At 48.7% G+C, this 8,679-nt stretch overlaps 1 protein-coding gene across 13 annotated transcripts in view; it reads right to left on the bottom strand.

Moving 5' to 3' along the window:
• MTSS1 (metastasis suppressor 1) overlaps nt 1-8,679 on the bottom strand; it is a 139,342-nt gene that overhangs the window by 129,686 nt on the left and 977 nt on the right. The window lies entirely within an intron of this gene.

Below are 8,679 nucleotides of genomic sequence, written 5' to 3'. Positions count from 1 at the left end.
AGGTGGCACTCAAGGCCACGGTTCCGGTGGTCACTCCAGAAAACGAAGATGCAAATAATGGAGACAGGAAAAGCTGGTCTTTACAAGCAACTCCTCCCTCTCTCTCTCTCCTTACGCTGGTGTAAACATCTCTTTTAAAAAAAAAATTTTAAACATTAAATGCTCTGGGGACCTCAGCCTCCCCGCCCTTCCTTTATATACTGACACTGGGATTGCAAATATAGAGATGCAAATAGGAGGCCTGGCTGAGCCAGATGAGGTTATAATGAACTGGGGAGTAATTTACTTAGCAAGAAAAAAAACAAAAACACAACTTCCCCATTTCCTGCAACTTCATTTCCAGCTCTAAATACAGCTGGGTGAGGGGTGGGGTAGTGTTTGCTCTAAGAAGTGGTGGAGATAATTACTACACTGATTTTGAGAAGTCAGAATTCTTCATTCCTCATTCTACAAGACAGAATAATACAGGCGACAAACACTTGGGTGCCTGCACGCCAGGCACCATATGAACCCTTACACAAGCATTATCCCATTTCAGAACCCTTGCAACGACCCTAGAAGGTGGGTACGGACCCATTTTGCAGAACGGGAAAATGAGGCTCAGAGAGACTCAGTAATTTGCCCACGGGATTTAAAACCAGATCTCTTTGACTCCACGGCCAGCAGTAGTTCTAGAATTTCTACAGGAGGGGTTGAGGGGCGATAATGTGGCCAGAAGGAAATACAAAGAAAGCACAATATTTTTCTTAGATGGTGTTTAGGTCCGCACTGTCCAATATGATGACTACTAGCCACATATGGCTATTTAACTTTAAACAAATTGAAAGTGAATAAAACTTAAAAATCAGTTCATTGGTCGTACTTCAAGTGCTCAACAGTCACATGTTGCTAGAGGCTACCACATCTGACAATTTCCATTATTGCAAAAAATTGTATTGACAGGACTATTACCTATCAACTAGTAACAGCCAAGTACTCTAAAGATGCTTTTTCTGTTATTTTTCTATTTCAACCTATTTAGTGTTATTTCACAATAAATTTATTGTTATTTTAATTTGTGATAAAATACACATACCCTAAACTGCCAGAAAGAGGGACAAGTGGGATCTAGAGCAAATGGACCCCGAAACATCACCGGAAGCGATAAGGACAAACTGAACATGGAACACCCTGAGAAGGCAGGGAGGGCCCTTTGGAAAAGACGATCGTGCTGGGAAAACCGAAGGCAGCAGCAAAGAGGAAGGCCAAGTAGGAGCTGGGCTGACTCCATGACAGAAGCCCTCGGTAGAGTCCTCAGGAGCTGAGCAGGCTGGGAGGCTAGGGCATCACTCATGCATAGGGTCGCCAGGAGACGGAGCGGACTCAGAGTGCGTAATACACTCACATATAAAATGCACCATCCTGTTAAGCATACAGTGTTAAGCACATTCACATTATTGTACAACCATCTAAAGATGCCTTTACTCAGATTTAGGTAAGGTGGAGAAAACCCTTTGAAGGTGATGAAATCGTGTACAGCTCAATGTTCCTCAAGCCTGGCTACACATTACAATGACCCAGGGGTGCTTTTTATAACCCTAGTGCCCAGGATGGACCCCAGGAATAGGGTCCAGGCTTCAGTGTCTTATGGCTCCCAGAATCCAATGCACCTGTCCCTGTAACCACGCCCGTCCTACCGAAAGGGGCACACCTGCCCAGAACCAGCTCCCCCAGCCAGACCCACTCCTCCAGCCCCCTGAAGACTCCTGTCGAGTGGGAGGTGGCAGGAAAGAGGGTCCCAGGCCAAGCCTGCCGTCCGCCTCCAGGCGGCCACTGATACTGCACACGCTAATACTTTCACTGCTGGCCAAATTCTTTGAGGGAAAGAAAGCAAATAAAAAGACACATAACTCAAAAGGCACTCAATTGATTTTTTTCCACCCACTTAAACGAGACAGGAAAAGAAAAACCACTTAGAACTATGACCAAGGCCGTATGTGCCAAGAGGCAGCACAGGAAGGAGTTTTTTGGTGATCCCATCAACTTACTTTTCCAAACACAACTCAACCCAAACCGGAGGGCTACGGGGCATAATTAAACACAGAAAGCTCCTTTACAAGGGAGTTCTAGGGCTGGACGTGAAATGAGTTCAAGGTAAGGCGTTCTCTTTGAGGAGCCATTTGAACTTTGGGTGAACTTACTCAATTCGTATAATTAGGAGGAGCTGTCGGGCTTGCACAGTCATCCTGCCTCAGGGACCGACGTATGAATGCGGCCCTCTGGCCCGGCATGGAGGCACTCTGGGGACAAGGACAGGAGCCAAGGGCGACCGCTAAAGCCTGGCCCAAAGCCCTCTTTCCCCTCCGCACACCCAGGGAAATAAGAGGAAAGGAGAAGGCCAGGTTATCTGTGAGAAAAGACTGGTAAGCGGGAGAAGGAAGGAAGCCACACTATGTTGATGTGTCATAAATTAAACAATTTCCACAAAAGTGGCAGCCAGATGGGAGCCGCCCACCCCAACAGCCATCCTCACAGCAGCTCAGCTCAGCTCACACCTCCAGGCTGAGTCTGCGCCAGAGGCCCAGAGGTCAGATCCCAGGTCTTCCCTGGGCCTCTTGTGGGACTCGGGCATGCGAAATGCCATCTTCTAGAAATAAATCCAGCCCCCCGCTCTCTACCATAGGTATGTTCTAAAGCAGCGGTCACCAACCGGAGGTCCACGGATCACTAGTGGTCTGTGAGGTCTGGAAGGTTGACGACTGCTGTGAATCTAGAGCTCCAGCCCTACGATCAAATAGGTCAAGGTCCAAATAGCAGTCCACCTCACCATGGCCTTAGACAAGGTACTGACTCTCCAAGCCTCAGTTTTCTCATCTGTAAAGTGGGGTTGATGTGAGAATGACATGAATCCATGCATGCCAAGCACTTAGCACAATGCCTGACACATAGTAGGTTCTCACCAAGTTCCTTTCTGCCCTGTTCACCACATGCAGTGAATACTGAGCACCTACTTGCTCTGTACAGGTGGCACACCAGGGCATCTTCAATCAGGAAGCAGCAGAGATGACACAGCCCTTGCCAAGCCTCCCCTAGGCTAAGAGGTGGGAAACATTGATAATGGGTGGGCTGCTCTAGAATCTACACTGGGTGGGTTTGGGTGTTGCTTTTTGGAGTCTTGTGTGTATGTGTGGCACATATTCAGATGAAACCTTCTGCAGAGTCCAGCTAATTCCAGGGAGAACCTTGGCAATCAAATACAATGAGTTTCCTCAATGCTCCGCCAATTAATTTACTCCATTTGTCTCTCTGCTTTGCTACTTAATAAGGCCATATCAGCAGTGCAATCTGCAAATCGGAATTAAACTGCTTAAGGCATCAGTTCCCTTTAAGGAGCCCCAAATGCCTCTTGTCTGATGTCCTAGGCAGCTGACTCTGTCCTCTGGCTTTTGTTTGGTTTGGGGAGAGGTATGTCTTTGTTTCTGCAGAGGTGTGGGTTTTAGGGGAAAGTATCCTGAAGGCAGTTCTGAGAAAGAATGGTGAACTTGAAATGAGCTCATTTTTCCATAACCGGTTTTGAACATCTAAAGGTCTCGCTACAGAAGGAATTATGCCAACGTTTGCCCATCTCTGGGAAGTTGGAAAAAGCCTCGATGAAAATTATAGGTAAAGCGTCTAATAGATCAATAGTTTCAACATTTCCACCCTCCAAGCATTTTAACAACCTCAGAGGAGCTATCCAAATGACAGATATCATTTTAGCTTTCTCCTTTTTCCTACCCCCAAGTGCAAAATGACGAGTTCAGAAGCCCAGAGGCCAGCCGCCGAGGAGACATAACATGCATGGGACAGACTTATACTAAAACTGTCCAGTGTTCACATGAAATTCAAATGTACCTGGGAATTCTGTTTCTTTACCTGCTGAAACCATAGCATGGAACTTGGCGCCTGCAACCCTGCTGATGCTTAATAGATATTATATAAGTAGGGATACATGTTACTCACACAAGACCTGAGTGATAGCTGAACCCGGCGGAATTCAAGCTCAGCTTACCTTCCACGCAAACCGTGACCCAAGCAAGACTGGCCTTCTCTCTGCATGGCAGGCATTACTAACTGTGGAATCTCAGAACATCCAGCAACTACTTCTGAACCATTTGGTTAAATGTGATATACCGGGATTTTTCCACAAAAACGCTCCAGCCAAGATTTAAAAAAAAAAAAGATTTCTTTCCAAACCTGAACTGTTAAGATTTGCACCAAAAAAAAAAAAAAAAGAAAGAAAAGAAAACCTATGTAGAACAGACCCTAAATCTCTGAACAGGCACCCGTGCCGGGCAGTTCCCTGATGCCAATTTTATGACATCTTTACTTCAACTTCTCCCAGAGGCCCAAACTGAGGAAGCTGTAAAACCTGGGCAAACACAGCCATTTGCTAAGAGAAAAGCCAGCGTGGGGCCCATCTGGGCTTTGCTTGTCCTGCGTTTGTGTGTCACCATTTACAGAGTGCCCGCCTCCCTCGGAGCACCTGGCCACTGGCGGACACCTTAGCTGAGTTGTTGATATCTTCCTCACGGACACATTCTGTCAGGAGTCAGGGGACGTCCTGCAGGGACTGACTGACGCCTGCCCCAGGCTGGACTCCACACTCTCCCTGAATGGCCACCATACTGTCTTGGACATTAGCTGCTAAAGGCCCACAGGGCAAGCAGCTCTCCAAGGCGGCCCTGTGGATCGATCGGTGGCTCCTGGAGGCCCAGTGAAAGGCTGTCCACAGAGCAGGCCCCCCGATAAACACTGAGGAAGTAAGCCTCTCTGCTGACTGGAAGCCCAAAGCCAACGCAGGGGGAGAAACCACCACCACTCTGAACTCACGATCCAGGGCTGGGCCCACCACCCACATTCTCGATCTTATGATAAGTGAGGGAAAATATCGTGACGTGGCTTTGAACCACAAGAGGTTTCCATGGAGCTCAAGAAGCCCCCTTAGCAGATCCAATTTTAGGCAGAACTCCGGAGAGGGGATATTGGTAGCAAACAGAGGTGGGGGCAGCGGAGGGGGACTGAACAAGGCCCCTATTCTGCCCAGCACAGGTGCTGGTAACAGGACACCCCGTCTAAGCGAGACCTGGGTGGGGAATGCAAGGTGTGGTTGGGTGTTTTTTTCACTCCCAGGCGCATTACATAAGGCCAAACACACTCTCCGACCGGGTACAAAGTTCTCCCTGCATCAGGCCCGATTCAGCTCCTGACACGCTGATTCTTAAGCAACAAGGCGGAGAAAAATATTTGATGTTAGCATCCAACTGTTTCTGAGCTAAGTTAATTATTAAAAGAAGAAAGACAGCCACAGGGTGAGCTGCCCTCAAGTTTGGCCAGAGTCTCCTGGTCCTACGAGCTCCCCAAACATCACGAATTCTATGCAGGTTCAATTACTTACATTTAAAAAAAAAATAACCAATGAAAAAATACAAATATCAAATCGGTGCACACCTGAAAGTAATATAGTGTGTTGTGTCAATTATACCTCAATTTAAAAAAAATATGATGTTTGCAACAGTTATCCTTGGAGAGAAACTCGGAAAAGACTCCAGGACCTCCTTAATGCAGTCACCATGATCTAACCATCAGAAGCCAGTCAACTGACTTTCCACACACAGTCACTTCCAAGCTGCTGTTCCCCGAGACAAGCAGGCGATGCGCCCGTGCCTCCAGCCACATGAGTCTCTTGCTTCCCCTTTTCCTCTGGGATCAGCTCACAGCAGACGACTTGATTTATGTGGATGGGCGGAAAGGCAGCCAGTAAGCGATTTTGCACACCACCATTCATTACTGACCACCACCACAGTAGGGTGGGAGGAAGGGAAAAAACACAAGGTTTCCTCTCGACAAGGAATCAATAAGTTATTTAACAGCTGCATCCCAATGGGAGCCAAGTGAGGGTTTCTTCAGCGCCCCTCCCCCTGAAAAGGATGCATCGCACGCCCTGACAGCCGAGGGCTTAACCAGATGAAGGATCATTAGACGGAAGCAAAAAGAGGCCTCCCCAGCTTTTCCATGTCTTGGGCTCTCTGGCTTTGGAAGATAGATGGTGCGAGGCCTTGACATTACTCCATTTGTGTTGTTGTGTTGTTTTTTTCCTCCAAAGAGGAAATCGACTCCCTTCCTGTGCTGCTGTTGTTCATTCTGGAGAAACAAATGCTACTAAAAAAGCCATTTTTCATATCTTTCCTCACCCCGGTCCAACGTCACTTCTTAGAAAATGACCTAAAAATTTTCTCAAGGTGGCATTCCAAACGGGTGTCCAAGATTTACACCTGACCTTCAAAGTGCACAGAGAGGGGACGAGAGGCATTTAAACCCATCGTGCGAGTTCAAAGAGGGAAAGAAGCAGAGAAGCAGGGCATTAGAAAGCCAGCTGATTTCAGCATTAAAAACTGACTTTTACTGCTGGCAGCTGCATGCATATGCATACTCTACACTGCTTATCCTATATGCCCAAATTTTAAAAGTCCCTTCGAAAACGTCCGTCAACTAATTCATGAAGAAATCTTTTAAGAAGAAAACCCCATGAAAATATTCAGCAACTATCTTAATGAATAAACAAGCTTGGAAATCAGACACCCCCCCCTCTCTTTTTCCTTCTCTCTCTACTCCCCAAAAGTCTGAAATTCTACAGACCCCAAGGCATGTCGTAGTTGTTGCTTTTAAAATCTTTGCTGCCAAAACAAAACCAACAGAAACCTTTAAAATAAATACCTTCCCACAGGATGTTGAACAAATGCTACTATATTCCAAGGGAAAGAACTCAGGAACCACAGACTATAGATCCTGCACCCAAGGGGCATTAAACAAGTCTTTATTTTTAACTGGAATCTTGTGGAGGAAAAAACATGCCAACGTAGCACCCACAAACCCCCAGAGCACAGTGCTGCAGGGCAGCCATGGGGTGGCAGGTGGAAGCAGAAGGGCCGACTCTGGAGGGTTACCTACAGGAGGGCTTTGGGCTCACACCGGTAAATGGGAAGATCCGAGGCTAGATTCCGGATTAAAGAACAAAGAGAGAGGGAACACTCTGGATGTTTACACTCTGGAACTGCAGTGGGCAGACCTATTAGGTCACTGGGTTCTTGTTACTACTACTGGGGGGCTGGAAACATCCTTTTCTCTCCCTAAAAACACACAAGCAGCTTTACCAACCCATCCCAAATTCTTCCCCTAGTGATCAGAATAGGCCTGTGCCTCAAACCAGGTCCTTTGATTATAAGGCCTGCACAATTAAGTTAACCAGAAATACTCCAGGAGTCCAAGGCGGCACCAATCTTTGTCTTAAAAGAGCACATCAATGGTGAATTGGGGGCAAAGGAATGCGAAGGGCTGTCTTTGAACAGGGAATAATCTAATTCCAAGTGGCTGGATTAGAGGCATTCCGGGGCAAACAGGATACCTTTGAAGATAATGCTGCACGGATGTCAATTTCTGACAAAAGGCACCGGCTCTGTAGAAGGATTTCAAAATAGACAAGAGCAGGACAGAGGCACCTTGGAGAAGTTCACCCTGGGCAAGGTGGCGGTTGGTTCTAAAAGGGGGAAGTAGCCCGTGACAGCTGAACATTCCTTCCCAAAGTCCATCTCCAAGGCCAAACCCTGTCCAAACCTTACACTTCATCAGACAAAAGCTCCTCCCCGAGCCCAGGCAGCGGCTGAAGGGGGGCTGTCCACACCCACTCGCTGCACAGCTTCCAAATCTGCCCACTCTTTTTGGAAGCTGAGCTTTTAATTAAACACCACCTCCCCGGATCTGTTGAGGCAAATTGAGGCTGGGCTAGAGCCAAAGAGAAGCTCCCTAAATACACATGGGGAAAAAGGTCCCCCCACCGCCCCCAATTCCCACCTCCAGCCAGCTCAAAAGGCTGATTATATTTCCCTTGGATGAGTAACGGAGGGTCCCCTGGTCTATCTCTATGCACAGAAAATCCACGTCCAAGGATCAGGTTATCCCCAGTCCCACCCTTCGCAGCAAAAAGCCAGGGTGTTGTTCTCCACCCCCAACACACGCGTGTGCGCGCGCGCGCACACACACGCGCACACAATTTTCACCATCCTTCCAAGAGAAAACCGGGAGTCTGTGTGTGGTGGGGACGTGTGTGGGGGAGGGGTGAGCTACAGTTGTTTGTGGGGCCCCAATCTCGCCTTCAGGCTGGGAGCCTCAGCCAGGGCCAGGAGGGGCCCCTGCAAGGCTGCTCTGGGAACTTCTGCTCCGCGCCCCGGGGAGGGCCCGAGGGAAGGCATGCACACCCTCACCAGCTTTGAAACGGCATAATTAATACCTAATTTGTTCGGATCCCTCCAGGTGGACCTGAAAGCCAAGGAGGGAAAGGGAGTCTTCCTTTCCAGGCTCAGGCCGCGAGCTCCTTTCCGAGGCCAGGCAGAGCCCCCAATACCGCGCCAGGCGCCCCCTCCCCGCACCCGGGGGAAATCAGGTGCCAACCCAGCACCCAGCCTCTGCGGGTCGCAGACACTCCATCCAAGGACAGACAATGGAAAACTTGGAGCCGGGGCCCTGAGCCCCCCAGGAAAATGAGTTGAGGCCGTCCCCTGGGACAATGAGCAAGGAGAGGGGAGGGAGCACCAAACACCCCCCGTGGAAGCCGCCCGACCGGTGACCCAGCAGAGCCCGAAACGGCGCCCGGGTGAGCAGGTG

Source organism: Myotis davidii, unplaced genomic scaffold (assembly GCF_000327345.1).
Source record: "Myotis davidii unplaced genomic scaffold, ASM32734v1 scaffold765, whole genome shotgun sequence".
NCBI classification, from domain to species: Eukaryota; Metazoa; Chordata; class Mammalia; order Chiroptera; family Vespertilionidae; genus Myotis; species Myotis davidii.
The sequence above is the reverse complement of the archived record's forward strand: the minus strand, read 5'-3'. Positions and strand labels throughout refer to the sequence as shown.